Source organism: Emys orbicularis, chromosome 18 (genome assembly GCF_028017835.1).
Source record: "Emys orbicularis isolate rEmyOrb1 chromosome 18, rEmyOrb1.hap1, whole genome shotgun sequence".
In the NCBI taxonomy this organism is placed as follows: Eukaryota; Metazoa; Chordata; order Testudines; family Emydidae; genus Emys; species Emys orbicularis.
Genome location: NC_088700.1, coordinates 10110062 through 10128964, shown reverse-complemented (window position 1 = coordinate 10128964; position 18903 = coordinate 10110062). Strand labels below are relative to the sequence as shown.

Here is an 18903-nt window from a genome sequence, read left to right as displayed (position 1 = left end):
AGTGAGCGTTCCCTTTCTACCTTCCCCACTGCTGGCGAGTTCCAGATGTGTGCCAAGCATACCCACTCTCAGTTCCTCACCCCAGCAGCGTGTTCTTGGTGCATGCTCTGAGCATGTCTGTTCTAAGCTCCCCAGCCAGAGATAGAGGGCTTCCCCAGATACTGGCTCACAAGGGGGATATGGAGAGGAGCTCAGACACTCCCACAAAGGCAAGCCCCACCCAGAACCTGGCTCATATGAAGGGGAGCAGGGATAGGGTCAGCCCCCTCATAGATGGATAGGGGTCCCCAGATCCTGGCATACACATGGGGAGGGGGGCAGAGAGGGGGCTCAGACAACCCCAGAGGGCATGGACCTCTAGCTCACATAAGGTGTAGGGAGTGGGGCTCAGACCCCCCAAAGAAAAGCAAGTCCTCCCACAGAATCCGGCTCACATGGGGGGAGATGGGGAGTCATAGCTCATATATGGGCATGGGTCCCCCAGATCCCAGCTCACATATGGGGCAAGGAGCAGGGGCAGAGCAGGGACCCCCGCAGATCTCAGATCGCATGGTGGGGTAGGGATAGGGGCTCAGGGGCCTCCAGAACCTGGCTCACATGAAGCGGGGAACAGACTGCCATAGATGGGCAGTCCCACCCCCCAAGCATGGCACAGACAAGGGGCAGGAAGCAGGGGCTCAGACATTCCCCATATAGGCAAGCCTCCTCCAAAACCTGGCTCATATGGGAGGGTCAAACACCATGCGATCTGTAGATGGGCTGCAGACCAGAGGACCGCGCGCGCGCGCGCACACACACACTCTCTCCCTCTCTCCTGGGGGAATTCTGCACCACTGTGCACGTGCAGAATTTATGTCCCCGCAGTTTTCTTTGCTTCCCCACAGAAAAATGACTTTGATGGGGAAGCCACATGAGCAGTCATGCGATCCTCCCCAGCAATACGTTTCGGGTGTCCAGGGCAGCCGGCAGAGAGGTAAATCGCTGTGGGGCGGGACTGGGAAAGACTCCGCTGGTGGCTCCTATCTGGTGCCGGGCTCAGTTGCTAGTCCCAACTGGGTGGGGGAGGACGGGACCTTCCTCTTTCCCAGCACAGCATCCGGGGCTGTGTCAGACCCACTCCCAGATTTCTCCCCCACATGTAGGAAGCTCTGCAAACTCTACTCCCTTCCCCCTCCCCATCTCTCCTCAGCTGCAGGGGGAAGGATCACTGTACAAGGAGCTGCTCCCCCATCTACCCAACCCTCCCACATTCAGACACTCCCCCTCCCCAATGAGCATCACTCCCCCTGAACTACCCTAATGATCCACCCACACCTAGATCCCCACCCCACCAACCCCACACTGCACCTGGATCCCCACCCCACTGAGCCCCACTCTCCCAGCATCCGGACCCCTCGCTGAGCCCCCCCACACACTCAGAGCCCTCTGCCGAGCTCTATCCTCCCCACACCCAGACCCCCTCTCCCCCCTGAGCCCCAACCACCTTCACCTGGACCCCCCTGCAGAGTCCCATTACCACTGCACCCAGAATCCCCCCAACAAGCCCCTGTGCATCTAGCTCCCCCGCACACTGAACCCTCTCAACCCACATCTGGATCCCCCCTCTCTAAGCTCCTCCACACTTGGATCCTGCCTTGCTGAGCCTGCCTGCCCGCACCTGGCACAGAGAGGCAGGGCCCTGGGGTGTTTCTGGGGCAGGCCCTGTCCTTGCGCTGTGTCAGGATTGGTTGCGGCCTCGCTGCTGAGTCCGGGTCCTGGGGGGGAAGGGGGAGCTGCACAATGATCTCGCACTTCTGTGCAGCCAGTGGCCTGTGCTCCCCAATGCCATGCTGGAGCCTCCACATTTATTTGACAAATAAAAGTTGCAGAATTTTTAGGCACAGAATGCCCTCAGGAGTAACACAGAGCAGGGGAATATGGGGCTGACGTGCCCCTGCCCCTATTCTTTCCCAGCTCTCCGGGCACTCACTCCCTTGTCCCCCTTCCCACTCTCCTCTCTCCCCCCTCCCACTTCACCTACTCTTCAACCCCAATCACGCTCCCCTCCCAGTAAGCATTTGCTTGCATCGTTTTCTTTTTTTAAAACAGTTTCAGCACTTTCTGAATATTCTGCTGTAGTCAGATTACATTTCTCCAAAATTACCCCCCCCCCCCCCCCCCCCAAGAGAGAGGCAGACTGGAGCAGCATACCTACTTTTCTTACTTCAGATTTCTGCCCTGGCTTGGATTTGACCTTTCAGTGCCTTGGGTGGTGCTCAGACTCAATGAACTTAAAACATCCTCAGAGCCACCCAGCCCCTGTGATACAGGTTAGTTTTCCAGATCGATTACAGTGAGCATGTACATAGAGAGATACTTGCATGGCTGCTTGTGTGCCTGATAACTGGAGAAGCAAACTCTTTTTGAAAAAAGATTTTAATTTGATGTTCCCCAAACGGCTGATGGGTGCCATGCACTCTATTAGGATAACCTCTGAGATCACGGTGCAATGAGCTGAGCCCTGGTTTGAGCTCTATCAGTGAGCAAAGATAAGTTGCCAGAACCTATCAACTTCAACCAAAACTTCTTTTTCCCTAGGTGCTGTATTTCTGGAACCCTTTGGTCAAATGCCCCCAAATCTGGATCACTAAAATAACCCAAGCCCTCAAGAGGCATGCCAACTTTCAAGTCAATCCATGTAACCATGTAGATTTCAGAGCACTTAGAATTGAGCTTTAAACAGAAAAAGTTGGTCTTAATCTTAACTGTAGCAGAGCTCTCACTCTGCTGTAATGTTAAATGGAAGAGGCTATTAGGGATATTTTACCTATGAGGGATGCATATTCATGGGAGAAAGTTTATAACCTTCCCTTCACACTCAATAAAACCAATAAATTATATGCAACCTTGAACATTAGACGCTGTTTTGTTGAGAATACGTTGGCTGAGATACCTGGATTATGCCCGTCTCAGAGTGCTATGAATCTTCAGCGTAGATCTGGTCAGCCAGTTATGATGACAAGAGAAAGCAGTTGTGAACAAAGTGGCAATAGCTCCCTGAAAGACCAATGCTCCTTCTTCCATAGTGGCCCCTAATGCAGCCAGGCTTCAGAACAGTTCACACATACTAGGCTACACTCAGGAAGTAGCCTACATGCTCAAGATCTCTTTCCTCCTCCTATATTTTCAGGTCAGCTGCAATCCAGCCTCATTCCAGAGAGTTACTTACAGCCCTTCCTCAGTCTTCCAGCTGCTCATAACCCTTTAGTGAATGAAAGCAACTCTGAGTGGAAAGGTTAGTGTGGGAGGGGGTAGAGAAAGGAAAATGAGAGGGGGGGGGAAGGTAATAAAGTATAGATGAAGGTAACTGTGCTAGAGTATGACCCAAGAAACATGGTGGTATCTGTCAATTCACTGTAAGGGGACCCCAATAAAAGTAGTATGGAGTTGGATTAGAACCTGGAAAGGGATGATCTGCAGCCTAATTGCATTAGGTTTCCTGCGACTAAACTAGCAATTTGTACAGTTTCTGTGGGGTAGGGAGAAATATTTACCATATTAGCAAAAAATGGTCTACCAGGTCAGCTGCTGACAAGAACTTTGATGACTTTGCTGAGATAGGAGGAATCTTGTTCACATATAGATGTCTAAATATGGAGTGGCACATTTGTATTAATATACAGAGGGCAAAACTGAACTGCATTCAGATCAGTTTTTATGACAGTAATGTTTTACTACATTAACCTTTCAGATTCCTATTTTTAATACATGGATGCATAAGCCACTGCTGAGTTCATAACTAGTAGCCAAAATTCCATAATTTACTAATGTTCTATTCTTTATTTTACCCAAAGGAAATCTAAACCAATATCAACCTCCCCAGATAATGCCAGCAAACTGTCTTAGGCAGTTATTCTACATCCATATTAAAACATGTCAATTCTTACTAAATGGGACAGGGTGACTTTATTTACCCAAAAGGTTTACAAAAATGTTAGACTAGTAGAAACCAGCACAGTGACATTTCTGACTACTTGCTTGGTTTCATGAAACAAGATAAATGAATTACAGGGAGGATAATTTTATCACCTATATAGGTAAAATTCTGAAAAATATGGCAAGTCACATTCTTTAGTAGTCTACAGCCTGTCCACTTAACTGTACTTGTTCCCTTTAAACAATTAACAGTACATCACAAACAGGAAGTGAAATGAGCAAAAATAAACTTGAGTGGATTAGGAGTCAAAGCACAGATTTAACCATATACCGCCCTGCTCCGAGTCCACAATAAATAGTGCTGGGATCCTGGTTTATTGCCCAACTAGCAGAAATCACAATCTCATGAATACACCAAGAATGGCAGACTGTGTTAGGATTTTCCTAAAGCAAAAGAGTCATCTTGTGTTTGGAACCCTCAAAGTCAGCGTTCATATTTAGCTGGACAATAGCAGGCTAAGCATTTAGCATAATGGGGAAGGAAAAAGTGAACACAAGCAAACAAACCAGTCACTTGAGAAATAGTTAAATCTCAGTTCCTAAGAACATAAGGTGAAACATTTAATTCTAACATGAGTCAAATTGAAAGTACCTTGCTCTGTTATCTTGAAGTCAAGAGCCAAATCAACAGCAACGAGAAGACCACAGCCTATTATGGGTCAAGCAGAATGGGATGCTGTAGTTTATCTGTTAGACTGTTTAGCTGTAGAATCAGTCAGTGTCAACTTTATCAGGACTTTAATACCCAGGATTAAGAAACTGGGTGGGATACAGGGTTCAGATTCACACCCACAGTTAGCCTTTTCACATGTATTGAGATGTTTTTCTAAACAAGGACTGAAATAGAGACGATTCAGTCAAAGCAGGAAAGATAAACTACTTCAGTTTAATATAGAGGGCAAGCCTGTGAGTTAGAAAAATGCTGTATTACATTTTGAATCTTTCATACAGAAGCACGCCATGCTAAATATACAAGGCCATACGCTCTACATCCTACTTGCAACTGCAGTGCTTCATAACACTTTGGGGGGAGGGAGGGAGGGGACAATACAAAAAACCCCCACACCCTCTGCCTTCTAGCGTAAGGTATTCTTAAAGAAAATCTGTAGAAGGTCCCTTTAATCTCACTTGTGAATCAAGCAACATGCTAAATCAGCAGCAGTACGTAAACTTTAAAGTTACAAGTTTCCCCTCTTTTTCTACATTGAAGGACTAAACTCTTGATGTTTTCATTTCAGTTATTCAAGCTTCTGGGCAACCTCCTTTCTGGTCCTTCAAGGAAAAATATGGTATAAAGCCATTTAAAACATTTACTAGATCACCAAATCTCAGATCAGTCCTTGCTGAATAAGCAACTATTACCAATTAAAATCTTTCTGTGATAGAAAGACAAGCCTTTATCAAGTAACCACAGAGAGCCTGGTTTTATGCTTACCACAATAATCTCTATTCTGCAAATACTGAAATCTAGGCTGAATAGTTGAAACCAGTTACCTTGGCTGTAGCCAAGTAAACTGGACACTTGCCATCATTGTCTGGTTTTGATGTCAGCTTTACACTGCAGTGCTGATAGCTTGACATTTTGAATGCAAACATCACAACTCTCTAATTCCAAGTGAGAACCAGTGTTAACAAGTCTCACTTTAGAAGTTATTCTATAATCGACCTTTACACCCAAATTAGAAAGGCAACTACTGTATTGATTTTACAGCATGAACAATCTAGAAAATAAAACCCAGTAGATAAGAGTTAGAACTGTGCTAAACAAGGAATATATCACATACCATATCATTAATATAAAATAAAGCAAACATGGAAATCACCTGGTTAATCTGGAGGAGAGAAATAAGACCATTTAAGTTGTACTTTTTTCCAAGAGTCGCTATTAAAGTGTTAAAATGGATTAGCTTTATTATTTTAGAACAAGGGCTAGTTGCCCAATAAAGACAAGGTTAACTTAGAAATCAGAAAGGGTCAGCCTTTGCAGATGCAAAGATAATTTGCTGAAACGCTCCATGAGCTTTAGCTAGTGTAGATAAGAGGGGCAGCTCTAAGTAAATGATAGTTAATCCCCTCCCCCTATAGCGCATTAAGGACAACGATATCAGAGGAGGCAAAGGACTTCTCCTGTTTAAGCTAAAGTGATCTAAAAAAGTATTTCCATACTACCACTCAGATATGGCTCTCCCCAGAGGTACTGAACTGTATTAGGCTCGTTAAATGACATGGTCTCTGAAGCTCAGTACACAGATCAGGAGTGAAAGGTTCCTTAAAGAATGTAAAGTATGAAGAAAACGTTTGCTTAGTAACATTACATTCTTAGAAAGCTTAATTTCTTATTTAGAAAAAAAAACTTATTTAGTACAATTTCTAATTCGAGAAGAGTTGTGCTAGTAGCACACGAAAGGAATAACCAAACGATTTTTAAGAATGCATACCAGCTAGTCAACAGAAAAGTAGAGACAAATGCAATTTAGTGAAGAGGCAGCTCGGCAAATAACTAAGAAGGGCAATGTCTTATTGATCCTAACCTAGATAGGCACAGAAAACTCTCATTCACATTGGAGTGTGTCCATTTAAAAAAAAAAAAAGACAGGATGAGGCTTAATTTGACTCTAGAGCACTGTTTCCCAAACTTCAACCACCTATGAACCCCTTTCACTAAAATGTCAAGTCTCGCGAATCCCCTCCTAAAAATGAATATTTCCAGGGATTTTCTCTTTTATCTGAGTATAAATTATAAAAACAGTGATCTGGGAAATATAAAATTTGTTTTTATGACATGCTTATTACACACTATTATTATTTATCATTACAGTATTTTTATTACATTATGAAAATGGCATCACTCTTCCAAGATCTCACTTTTGTAGCTTGAATCACTTTGAATAAGCCTGTTATAAGACAAGGCTCCTATGTTTCATCAAGGAGTATCAGATGTGAAACATCATGAAGGTATTTAAGAAGCCAACTCAAAGAGTTCCTCCTACACAAGCATTCAGGTCTTGAGCAGTCCAGGCAAACAATGCACATTACAACAAAGCTTAAACTTGTTCTTCATAATTTTAAAAAACAATACTAGCTGCCTATTTAATTTTAAAAACAGCAAAAAATATCCACCTCCCGTTCCATTTCTTATAAGGAGTCTTGAAGTTTAAATCTCCTCAGTGTGATAGATATGCTTGCTTTGATCTGCTTAGCTCTTGGAAGTCCAGGGGCTCCGGGCTGCTGGCCCAGTGCTGCCTAGGGTCCCTAGCGACAGCTCTGTCCGCCATTATGGAATTTTTCCCCCCAGAACCCCCAGTAACATTTCATGAACCCCCAGGGGGTCACAAACCCCAGTTGGGGAACCACTGCTCTAGAGTCTACCTGCCGTGTGTGTCTGTTATAACAGGTGTCAACTATTTAAATCTTCTGCACATAGACAGGATAGCAAACGTCTCAAATTGTAAAGAAACAGGGTAGCATCCAGAGTTATCAACTGTGACAAATACAACCTGATAAAAGTTTGGTAAACAGCTCCCAATAAAAGCCTTCTATGTGCATTTTTTATTAGTCTCTAACATTTTATAAAGAAAACTCACTTTCCAATCTCTTTCAAGTAAATAACTTGTCTGACAGTGAGATCCTCTAATCACCTTTTATTCTGATATTCTTAACTCAAATATGTTCAATGAAAAACAAAAAGATACAACCATTACCTTGCAGCAAGGGTAGGCAAACTTAATTTTTAAAAAATGCTTTAATGAAATACTGTGAGTGAAACTCCATGCACAAATCAGAAAATCCTAAATGATGGTTCCCACAGTAACCAGAACCTCCCTGGCCTGCCTGTATTTGTATTAAGTTGGGCTGTGACTTACTACGTGCAATGAAGCCAAGTAGCAGCAGCTGTATTAACCACAACTGAATTTCCTGACAACAGCTGCTATGTGACCACGTTGCATGTATTAAAACACAAATTTAACAGCATACAGTAATACTAAGTACAGGATAGCAGAATTCTGGTCACTGTGGGAACCATAGCCTTGAATTTCCTGATTTGTGCATTTAAAGTTTCACTCATCATACTGCATTAAAAGAGATTCTGAAAATTAAGTGCATTTGCTTTTGTAAAAAAGTGTCTGAAAATTGGGGCTTACACTGCAAGTATCACAAGTGTATACGTACTGGAACAAGGAGACCAAAGTCATCTTCATTTTGATTCAAATCCTCCAACATTCATCGGGAAAATGACTGTATTTTAAACATTTAATCCTGTCTCATTCCCAAATACAAAGGTAATGAGAGAGTGCATGGGTCTACAGCAACAGGATGAAGTCCAAACTGCTGTTGTTGCATCTTTCTTTACTCTTTGCTCCCAGCATTGGGAACAGCAATACAGTGTTATGCCTGCTCTTCTGAAAAGAAAAATATTAACGCCAATTTCAAGACATGAACACAATCCACCATATATAGTATAATAATACAGTAAAGCCTACAACCCCCATTATGGTAGGTGCTGCTATATAGACATTGTAAAAATTGGTCAGGAACCAGCAAAACCAAACTCTCCAAGCTCCAGAAAGACAGTCACACAGGCTTAAACTTTCATATTTGAAAAGTCCTAGATTCATGGAAACTGAATGATTCCAATACATTACTTCACCACCACACAAACTTTTTAAAGTTTAAAAAAAGATTTTCCTGGCCTAAAGGCATGTTATTTAACAAGTCATGTTCTGTTCTGCAATGTGTAATTCAGTTTCTGATCCAGTCTCCCGCTTTCTAGTTTGGCATCACTCAACAGCATCCTCTCTGACTGCATAAGGAGAAGCTAACAGGCTCTCTACATCCTTTGCCAGAAGTAAGGCAAAAAACAGTGGACTTTGAAAGGTGTTTGGAAAGGGCGTGGGGGGAAATGGATTGACACTCGGAGCTTCAACAGGAATTCCGAGAATCCCTCAGGGCGAAAAGAGACGGGCTTAAGCCAACAATTTCTGCAGATTTCAGGCTTTCATTTTTAAAAAGTTAAATTCCTAACTCTTATGTTTGCAAATAAGACCAGCTGTAGTGCCATCTTCCCAAACCTGCTGGGATGGCTCCGGTGTCTACTGTTGTTCATAGCTTTACCAAGAAACAGTATGAAGATAACAAAACTCTGGACAGTTTCAGTGCCAATATTTAGAATGCTGTGAGCAGCAATCCAGAATTAAATCAGTTTCACACTCCTAACGCTGCTTGGGAAAGCTATGAACAGAGACAGGCACTGGAGTTATTCAAGGAGAAGGAATGAAAAACCAAAGGTTGAGAAACAGTGGTGACACCCCTGCTTTCACAGCAGCCAGGAACTCAGCAATAGGAAGACAAGACAGAAAACTCCTCCCTTCTAGCAGCTAGGGAAGGGCTTCAGGTAAGATGCTTACTAGCCGCAACCTGATGCAAATAATGGAGTTTCCCTCCTTCCAGCAGTGTCCAGGGACAGCACACTTACCAGCAGCTGATGTGGTAGAAGGGCATTGGCTTCTCACTAGGCTTTCTCCCACTCCAATAACTCACTGGTGAACGCCCTACCCTTTGTATTTACCTCTGGCTAGTAGGTTTTGGATAAATTTTACAAGTCCTGAACTATTCCCCCCCCTTCCCCCCCCGAAGTCATCCCTCAAAATCAGGATTGAAATACAACAACAGAGTGTGCAGGGGAAGCTTTTAACTGCTGTTGGGTATGCTGTACCTGTTCTGTGGACAAGTAGGACTTCAGTTTCCAGTGCTGTCAATCTGGCACCTTTCATGATCACTGATTTGAAGGGAAAGAGGAAAAAAAAAAAAAAAGAAAAAGAACAGAGAGGTTAGCATATGCTACCATTAACACTGTTATAAAGCAGTGGAAAAAGCCTGCTGTTATGTTTCTCTGCAGTTTTGTAGTTCCTGCATTACATCATCAGCCCCCAGTTTGAGTAACAACCAAAAAAGTTGCATGGTTACTTCTTCTGGTTCTTTATAGGCTAAAGGCACAAGAGAATCAACAAAATGTTGGCCTCCACATTCATATTTTTGCTTAATGATATGAATTTACAAAACCTGCTATGAAGATTATTAAAATTAAAAAATATAAACTAAAAAATTAACAGATTTTTGGATTTAAACATTCCCCTAGAGAATCATGAACCCAAATAATTGGACAGCGAAGAGGACTGTAGACAGAAGTGAAGATGACCATTCCATTTTGCTGTCCAAATTGAGCAAGATACAAAACTAAAATTAAAACTGTAGAAAATAAAAGATTAAAATTCAGTTTTGTCTATAGTGTTAGTAACAGAGTCAAGCACTTGATCTAAATATACATGTTTTATGTTGACAGGATTGCTTTAAAAAAGGAAGATGAACTTTTTTTTTTTTTTTTTTTATAAACACACTTGTGCATCTCAAGATGATTCATTACAGAAAATAATTCCATTCACACACCTAAACTTTTGGGCCATTTCTATTACTTGGACACATTGCTATGAGTTAGCTGAGGGCTGTAGAGCAGTCTCAGATATTTATAAGATCATATAATTATTAAGCCTGACATTTCAATGATTCTCATGCTCAATACCTTTACTGGTATGTTGTGTTTTAAAATGTGAGCTGGGTTTATCCAGTTCACGGGTGAAGCCATGGACACACCAGATACCCTACTGAGGGTCTGTCACAGTACAGCTGCCTGGCCTTGCATAGAATCGCAAAAGTTAGAAATGTAGAAAGATTTAGACCACCGAGTCAATCCCTATACAAGCAATAAGCACAGGCCCCTCAAAGGGTGGGGAGAGGGAGAAGAGATATCACTTGATCCGCCTGAAGAAAAAGGTTTTTGGTTTAACTGGGTAGAGTGGCAGCCGAGAAGTTATATTTAAACACCTTCCAAAGAGGTGCTTTTGAAAAGTTATTATGCACACGGCATTGATTTTGTATGGGGAGGTGAGAGGTTATTTCTTAGCACTTATAGAGCAATTTATACAGTAGAAATGATGTAGGTTAACATATGTTGTATTTCAGTTTTCCAATTAACTGACTTAGAAATAGCATTTCTTCTTCCAGTGAGTCTCATTACTCCTTTAGTTTACTTAAGTTTTTGCCTGTCATTCTCAGGATGGACAGTGAGGAAAAATACACATTCATGTGTAGGAACAAAGACAAGATTACACAAAGTGATAGCTGTCGAGCATTCCCAACAGAAGCAAATTAAGTGTGGAAAATGGTTGCAAGTTCAAAGTTGGCAACTTAGTTGTATTTACAAGAGGTATATCTTTCGCAACAAACTATCCAACAATGTTCCCAATAACCTATGTTACTAGGATGGCTAGAGCATAGACATTTTGCTCTTCCCCTTAGCAATAAGACTAATTCAGTTTTCAGCCGTCATGGCTGGACAGTCAAAGTGAAATTTCACAGTCCATTTATAAACAAGCAGTGTTATGGTCAGAGTCCTTCAATAGTCAAATGTTTCAAATGTAAAGGCTATCCCTTCACACAGTCTGACTGTTAGGCTCTGACTGACCATTCCAACTGGGATCAATAGCAAGACTTCCTATGGAAGATACTTAACAGGAGACTATTAACACCTGTTTCAAATTCTCATCAGCAGTTTGTTTTCAAGTGTTTTCCAAAGGAGATGGGTGGTTCATTATTTTTATATGGATTGGACCACACGAGCATCCAGAGTGTGCCAGACACTTTCCAAAATTAAAATGTGAGCCCTTTGGGAAAGGGACTGCATTTTATGAAGGCAACTGAGATATGAAGGAGAGAAAGGAATAAAACACACAATCCTTTATAGAAAGCAAAACAAAGAAACAGCTAGCCCTCTCTCTAACCTACGTTCAGAGAGTTAATGCACTGGCCTTTCACTCTAGCAACTGCATTCAAACCCTGAGTAGATCACAAGTTGACTGGTGGGTTGGTCTCAAACTGCCCTCTGACTATATCTACACCTCTAAGTTTGACTGTTAAAACCTTCACCTGAGACATCCACATTTTTAATAGGCATGCTACACATCAGGATTGAGGTACATTGGCAGAACTGTATGGGAGAAAATTGCTTGCCTGCAAGCAACACTGTCTACAAGCAAGCAGTCTGTTCCTTGATTTCCCTGGACACTATCTGCAAGATTATATAATGGAGTTAGAGAGCTAGATGCCTCAATTGTTTTTTGGGATATGGAGTCTGCCAAACATAGGATGCTGGTGAATCCATTCCAGAACAATAGTGAAGTAAAGTTATTATCATTTCACAACTGTTTAGTTGCCTAAATGAACAGAATTGGTGATCTAAGTTACTAGGGCACATATCCACATCAAACCAGTGACAAGTGAAACCTATTTTGAGACCGAGGCCAAAAACAGAAGAGGCGTAAGTTCTAGCCTACTCTTTTACTCTACTATGGACCTGTCTACATTGTCCTTTTTCTTCAGATCTCCCTCTGTCATACCACCAAGGCAGGTGCACCTACAGTAGTGGAAACACTACTGTAGACAGAGTACAGGCTTTCATTTAAAAAAAAAAAAAGAAAAAAAGAAAAGCATCCTCTATAAATGCTTAGAATAGGTCTAGATGACAGTGGTAAAAACACCAACATCAGCTCTTCACTAGTGTGCTTGCTATCGTTAGAGCACGCGAAGCTATATTGGTGTTAGTGTAGCAGTGGGAAATTAAGAAAAATGCCCATGTAGAAAAAGCAGATAAGTCTCACAAGCATAAGGTTCCACAACACGGTGACAGGAGTTTGGGGAAGCATTGCTGGTGATGTACCTGTTCTGTAGATAAGTGAATGTCAAACTTTAGGCTGACAAAGATGAGGATGATAGTAAAGAACATGGCTGTTCTATTAGAGATGTAGTTATCTAAAAAATTTACTCAGGTTCCCTAACTAATTAAAACCTGGAGTGACTTTGTGCCAGTAAATGCAGAATATTCCTAAAGGACATGTCAGTCAGTGGCCAGTGGATTGTACACTATTATTGCTCTATTTTTATAGAAGTACTAACCATCTGCACTCCAATAAGCTGGTTTTTGAAACATTTGTAAAAACATTCTACGTAAGTTTCAAATTTATACCGTACAGCATCTTGCAACCCCATTTGATATATTGCTGAAGTTAAATGAAAAGAGCAACGCAATGCCATGAACTAAAAACGGTTAAGGCAAATTAAATATTTTTGCCGACACAGGGTTTAAATTGAATTATTTGTCGATATTAGTCTTAAGCTGTCAATTGTGGCTCTCTGATCAACCTGGTCTATGATGCTCACTGTAAGATGAAGGAATTCATATTAGAGCACCACTCTTGAAGACTAAGCTACAAGTTGTCCTCTAATAACTAAATCCATTTTAAAGCCAATTTTGGAAAAGTATTTAACTTGTATAAGGAGGCAATGTGTTCCAATGGAACAAGCACAGGTGTGGAAGATGTATACCCATTCCTAACAAAGACTTGCGGTATAATCTTCTGCAAAAAAACCACATACAACACTTGAGTTTCTCTTCTGTAAGGTGGGGAATACAGATACTTACCCTATTGTGTAAAAAACAGAAATCTTCAGATGAAGAATATCATAGCTGTTTGATATTATTATATCCACCTAAGATTTGGAATATTGTCAGTAATAAACCATCTGACCCTTGCCTAACGTGAAGCACAGTCACTTCTTTCATCCCCATTTACATTGTGCACAAGACAGACTTTAAACAAAATTCCTTATTTCCCAATTTGCATGCTCTCAGTCCCGTTAGAGACAGTAAATTCAGCAAGATACTGTCAATGCTTGGAGTTGGCAGGATGAAAATGGTGAATCAATAACTTTTCCTCCAGTTTATCACTAGGTATTTTAGCCTCTAATGATATATATCTTTTTTGTGGCTAATTTTAATATCTTCTACAAGAAAAAAAGTCAAGATCTCTTGGTTGGGTATTTAAAAAAAAAAAAGAAAAGAAAAAGTGAGCTTGTTTAAGTGTTTATACACACACAAGTTCATCCCCTCCCATTGAAAAATTAGAAATAGCTATAGCCAATTATCCTAATCTTACAATCAGGAGCGTTCACAAAAGAGAATCTTATTAAATGAGTCAAAGCAGTAGGACTAAAGAATTGGCCCACAGAGAAGAAGGGAGAAGCCAGGAAACCTCAATTATGGAACCTATAAAAAGATGTGTTCTTTTCAAGGTGCCTACAAGGCACTGTAACCAGTCAAGGAACAATAGACTGAGGCCAGAAGGGAAAGGGTAAATAAAGCATCTGCACAGTGAAAGAGATAATGGGATCTCTCACAGGGTACAGGACTTCCACACACATTTTTGTCAAGAGAATATTTTCTTCTGTTGTGAACTTTTATCCCAAGCAGAAGAAAGGAACACACATTCCTTCCATAAAGGTATTACCATTTGTCTAAATCTGTATTACTATAGCAAGTGAGGCACTTTTTCCATTGCTGACATCAGTATTTCTCCCCACTTGCAATGATTTTAAGTTTGGCGGGGGAGGGAGGGAGAAAAGGCTAACAAATTGTTTCAAGATGCACCCCATAAGTGAGAGGAAATGTTTTAAGTTACCAAACACAGATACGCTTCAACAGCACATGACCTCCACTAACATCCTGGACTCTTCACAATCAGGAAATAGACTTGGCTATGATAATACAAATCTTAAGGCTCATACTACTCCACCGAACTAGTATTTTAGGGAGACACCACAAGGTGCTGGTTAACCAGCATTACTGGACATAATAGGAGTGAATGGTGGTGTTATCATTCCTTTCAATGAGAACTCAGAAATTGATAAGCAGTTGCTCCTCATCCTCAGGAGTCCTCACATACAGTCCTGAAAGGATCAATCATGTCTCCTCTCACTTGAGATACAAGACTTCTGAGAGAGCCTATGTGTCGCCATGGGCTCTACTGCCATCAATATGCCAACAGTGCCCAGTTGTACACTTCCTTCTCAGGTAAGACGATCATCGTCATCACCACAAAGGTAATGGATTAAATAAGTGACAATGAAAAACAGTAACTCTCAACTCAGAAGAGAGTAATGCTTGTATGGAGAGGGAAACACTGAACAGCTAACCAAAGCACTGACCACACTCTCGACTAAATACACCCGCTCTCCAATTGTCAAAACAGTAATTACCCTAAGGCTATGCAAAGTTAATCTTTTCTCTCTGGCTGCAGAAAGTAGCAAGAAATGTCCTTCCACTGCCAGACTTAGCAACTGTTTCCTCTCAGACCTAGCAACTATGATGTACACATTTGTCTAGTCTTAACCAACACCGCTATGTAGCTGGGATTACAACAGTCCAAACAATAACTCCAGCATGTTCTAATATGTGGCAGCCTGCATTTCAATAGAATTAGCCACTAGTAACACATCACACATCTTCTCTGCCCTGTTCACTTCCAAGTCCAATGTAAGCTGCCAATTCTAAACCTAGTTACTAACTGCTGAGTTAAAAATCATAGTTGCCTAGCCTGTCCATTTTCATCTACCTTTTTGCAGAAGGTTACCCTTAACCGAAAGGAAGGGGGGAAAAAAAATCAAGGTTAAACAGACAAATCCTAGGATGGTAAGAGCAGAGTCCAATTCAGTGGTTTTTATGCTTCTCTTGAAATTGTGTTTTGTGCCAAGATACTATGCTAATTGCTTCCCTACAAATACCCAACAGAAGAAAAAAAGAAGTTAAAAAAGCACGTCAAGAAAAGGGGGGGGGGAATGAAGCTTGGTAGGGCTGATACTCTTTGGCCCTTTGATAGAAGCCATGGACTTATTGCTAATAAGCCATTATTAACCTGAAAGAGAATTTTTTATTTTAGCTCTGCTTACAAGACTCAAAACAGATTAGTAATAAAAAGGAACAGAGTGATCCATTTGACTAAAGGTATTTACTGTTCAATAAAAATAGTAGTCAGATCCCTTAGGTAAACTAACAGGCAAGTGAAGGGCTCTACACTCCACAGCGATATAGGAGCATCAAGCCTCTCCTAAATCTTGAGAACAAATTTCTATCAACAATAGTACTCTTGGCAAATGTTCACTGAACTGGGCTGCAATTATGCTGCTCTTGAATATAGTGCAAGACAGATAAGGTAACTGGTCTGGTTAGACTAAGCATTTTAACTCCCATAGAAATTAAGGAAAATACTTGATACCTTAACATGCAACCCAGAGAGTAAGAAAGAAAACAGTGCAGATGCACAAGGCATACTGAAGGCAAACATTTGCCTTTCTAATGCAGCTGTTCTGGTTCCGGTAATCCCACTGACTATATTAAACTAAATGACCTAGTTTGTGGCCACTACATTGTGAATTCTATCCTAAGCCATTATAATACCCCTTTAAAAAAAAACCATACACCTGGCTGCTACATACCATACAAATCCCACAGTCCCCCAAGGACACCATTAGAGGATGTTTTGTTTACTCATTTGACTTGCTGACTTGTCATTGTTGAAGGCATATTTTCTTATTGTTTTGTATGGCAGAGCATTCAGTTCCTGTAAAGACCAGTGTCAGTGATCAGATACTCCACTTGCAACATGAGGTAAACAAGATCTTTGATAGTGTAAGACTGCTGGGGTTAGATAAAAAATAAAAAAAAAATAAAAACCCCAGCATCCTACTAATCAGCATCAGTTCTAGATCACATATGTATGTTTTAATCCAGAAGTCACTATAGAAACCAAAAGATTGTTTATTAAACCCAAAATATCTGTAGTTGGACAACAAACCTCAAATTAAAACCCTTTAACAAAGAACAAAATAGTTTTAGTCAATATAACCCTGAGTTTTTATACTCAAGGTTAAGACACCTTGTCAAAAAAGACAGAATTAAGATTTGCTTTAATTTAAGTGATTTTACCTTATCTAAATCAGATGGTGTAACCATCATATTTTAGTTTGAACAACCAAGGAGATCCACACGACTTCATTGAGAAAGCAGGTTTTGTTTAAAAAATTACAAAACTAAATATATCTCTTATAAAGATTTTTTTAATTAATGATTTTAGTGTGCATTTAAACATTACCCTGCAGTGTTTACAATACAACACCAGAGCCTTGTACTAGTGTACAACAGGAAATGAAACCAACTAAGAACAAACAAACAAAAAGTGTGTATTCTTACTTATCACAAAAAAAAGTAAAACAAACTGCATACACTGTGGAAGAGCTAATTTTTAGTTCTTTGTTTTCAAGTGTCTAAAATATTGTTAGTAACAAACTAATTGAAAAGAGTTATTTGATCTAACATTGTCACTATAATACCACTTCCATTTTGACAAGCTTACAGTGACTTGTACAGAAGATAAGTTATAACAATTGTCAGTCTGATCCTATGGCATCCTGAAAATCTTCAATTCTAGCATCTACTAGGAGGCGCTCAGCATCCAATTTCAAGAGTGAGAAGTGGTTTTAGATGCTACAGCTGCTCCCAAGTCTCCCTACCAATTTGTGTGATTTCAGACCCACATGCTCCTTACAGGCCTGTGTTTCTCTCCCTTGTTGACTTGTATGAGACTCTCACAAACAAGAAGAGAAAGAGACTGACTGTATTACTCTGCTTCCCCAGTACAAATTACATACAAAGTAAACCAAGACAGAAAGAAAAAAATAATTTGTGTCTCTACCCTCTTATACATAGTCCTTTCAGGTGTTATTTGTAACACAAAAAATATTTTCAAGCAAAAGTGTGATTTTTAAAAAAAGTTAATAGTGTCCAAGCAATTTTTCCATTGACTTGACACAACTGCCGTTCCAAAAGAGAACGAGAAAATCATTTATCACCAGAGGGAGAGACTTTTAAAAACGGCTTTAAAATTAATCTCAAATGAATGAGTCCCCCTTGCAAATGAGAGACACACCTTGGGGTCAGGTCTGGAAATTGCCACTCAGCATTTGAAAGGAAGGTGCAGAGTCTGCTTCCACCGTCAATGCACCAGATTATTAAAATAAAATAAAGAGAGAAACCATTTTAAAAGAGATGCCCAGAGGAGCTATGTCTGGGCAGAGTCACATGGGGGAGCTGCTGACAAAGACCAGGTTTAACTGGGGGACACAAACAACTGGGGGGGGGAGGTTTACACATTATTCATCCTCTCTCTTTCCTCTCTCACAGCTTCTTTCCTCCTTCTCCTCCTCCCCTTTTCCCTCTCCCCCATCTATTCCCTCTCTTCTCCTCACTCCCCCTCCTCATTCTTAAATCTCCCATCCCCTTCTTCCCCCTCATCTCCTCTCCCCCATCTATTCCCTCTCTTCTCCTCACTCCCCCTCCTCATTCTTAAATCTCCCATCCCCTTCTTCCCCCTCATCTCCTCTCCCCCATCTATTCCCTCTCTTCTCCTCACTCCCCCTCCTCATTCTTAAATCTCCCATCCCCTTCTTCCCCCCTCATCTCCTCTCCCCCACCTATTCCCTCTTCTCCTCACTCCCCCTCCTCATTCTTAAATCTCCCATCCCCTTCTTCCCCCTCCCCCATCTATTCCCTCCTCCTCTTACTCCCCCTCCTCACTCCTAGCTTCTCCGACGCCCTTTTCTTTCTATCCCCTCCCCCTCCTTTCTCTCTCTCACTCACTCTTCCCCATCTCCCTCATACGTGGGGGTCCGGGATACTCACCCCTCCTTCTCTCCAACTCAGCTGTTTACCACTCGGGGCTCCTCTAGCCCACAGGGCGCCGCCATCTTGGCCCTGCCTCCCTCCTCCCCTCTCCACATCTAACCTAACCAGCGACTCCTCGAATCCCTCCGCTGAAGAAAGTAGTGCGCGGGACCAGCCCCGTCTGCGCGATACGCCGCCGCCTGCCCACGCCCCTCCCTCGCTGTTTCCTCTGAGCGGCCTCTGTCTCTCGGCGGTCCGCGTTCCAGGCTTGGGATGCCCCGCGCCGGAGTGGCGCGGAGCTATCTCAAGAGGGAGCGATGCGG

The 18903-nt window shown here is 41.6% G+C and overlaps 1 protein-coding gene across 1 annotated transcript in view; it reads right to left on the bottom strand.

Moving 5' to 3' along the window:
* TSC1 (TSC complex subunit 1) overlaps nt 1–18684 on the bottom strand; it is a 54618-nt gene extending 35934 nt beyond the window's left edge. Inside the window, exons 1-3 of the mRNA XM_065418942.1 lie at nt 18599–18684; nt 9689–9751; nt 8146–8375 (exon numbers count right to left, since the gene is read on the bottom strand). The gene's annotated coding sequence lies outside the window, so the exon portion shown is untranslated. The remainder of the gene's footprint in view (nt 1–8145; nt 8376–9688; nt 9752–18598) is intronic.
* Nucleotides 18685–18903: the final 219 nt, after the last annotated feature.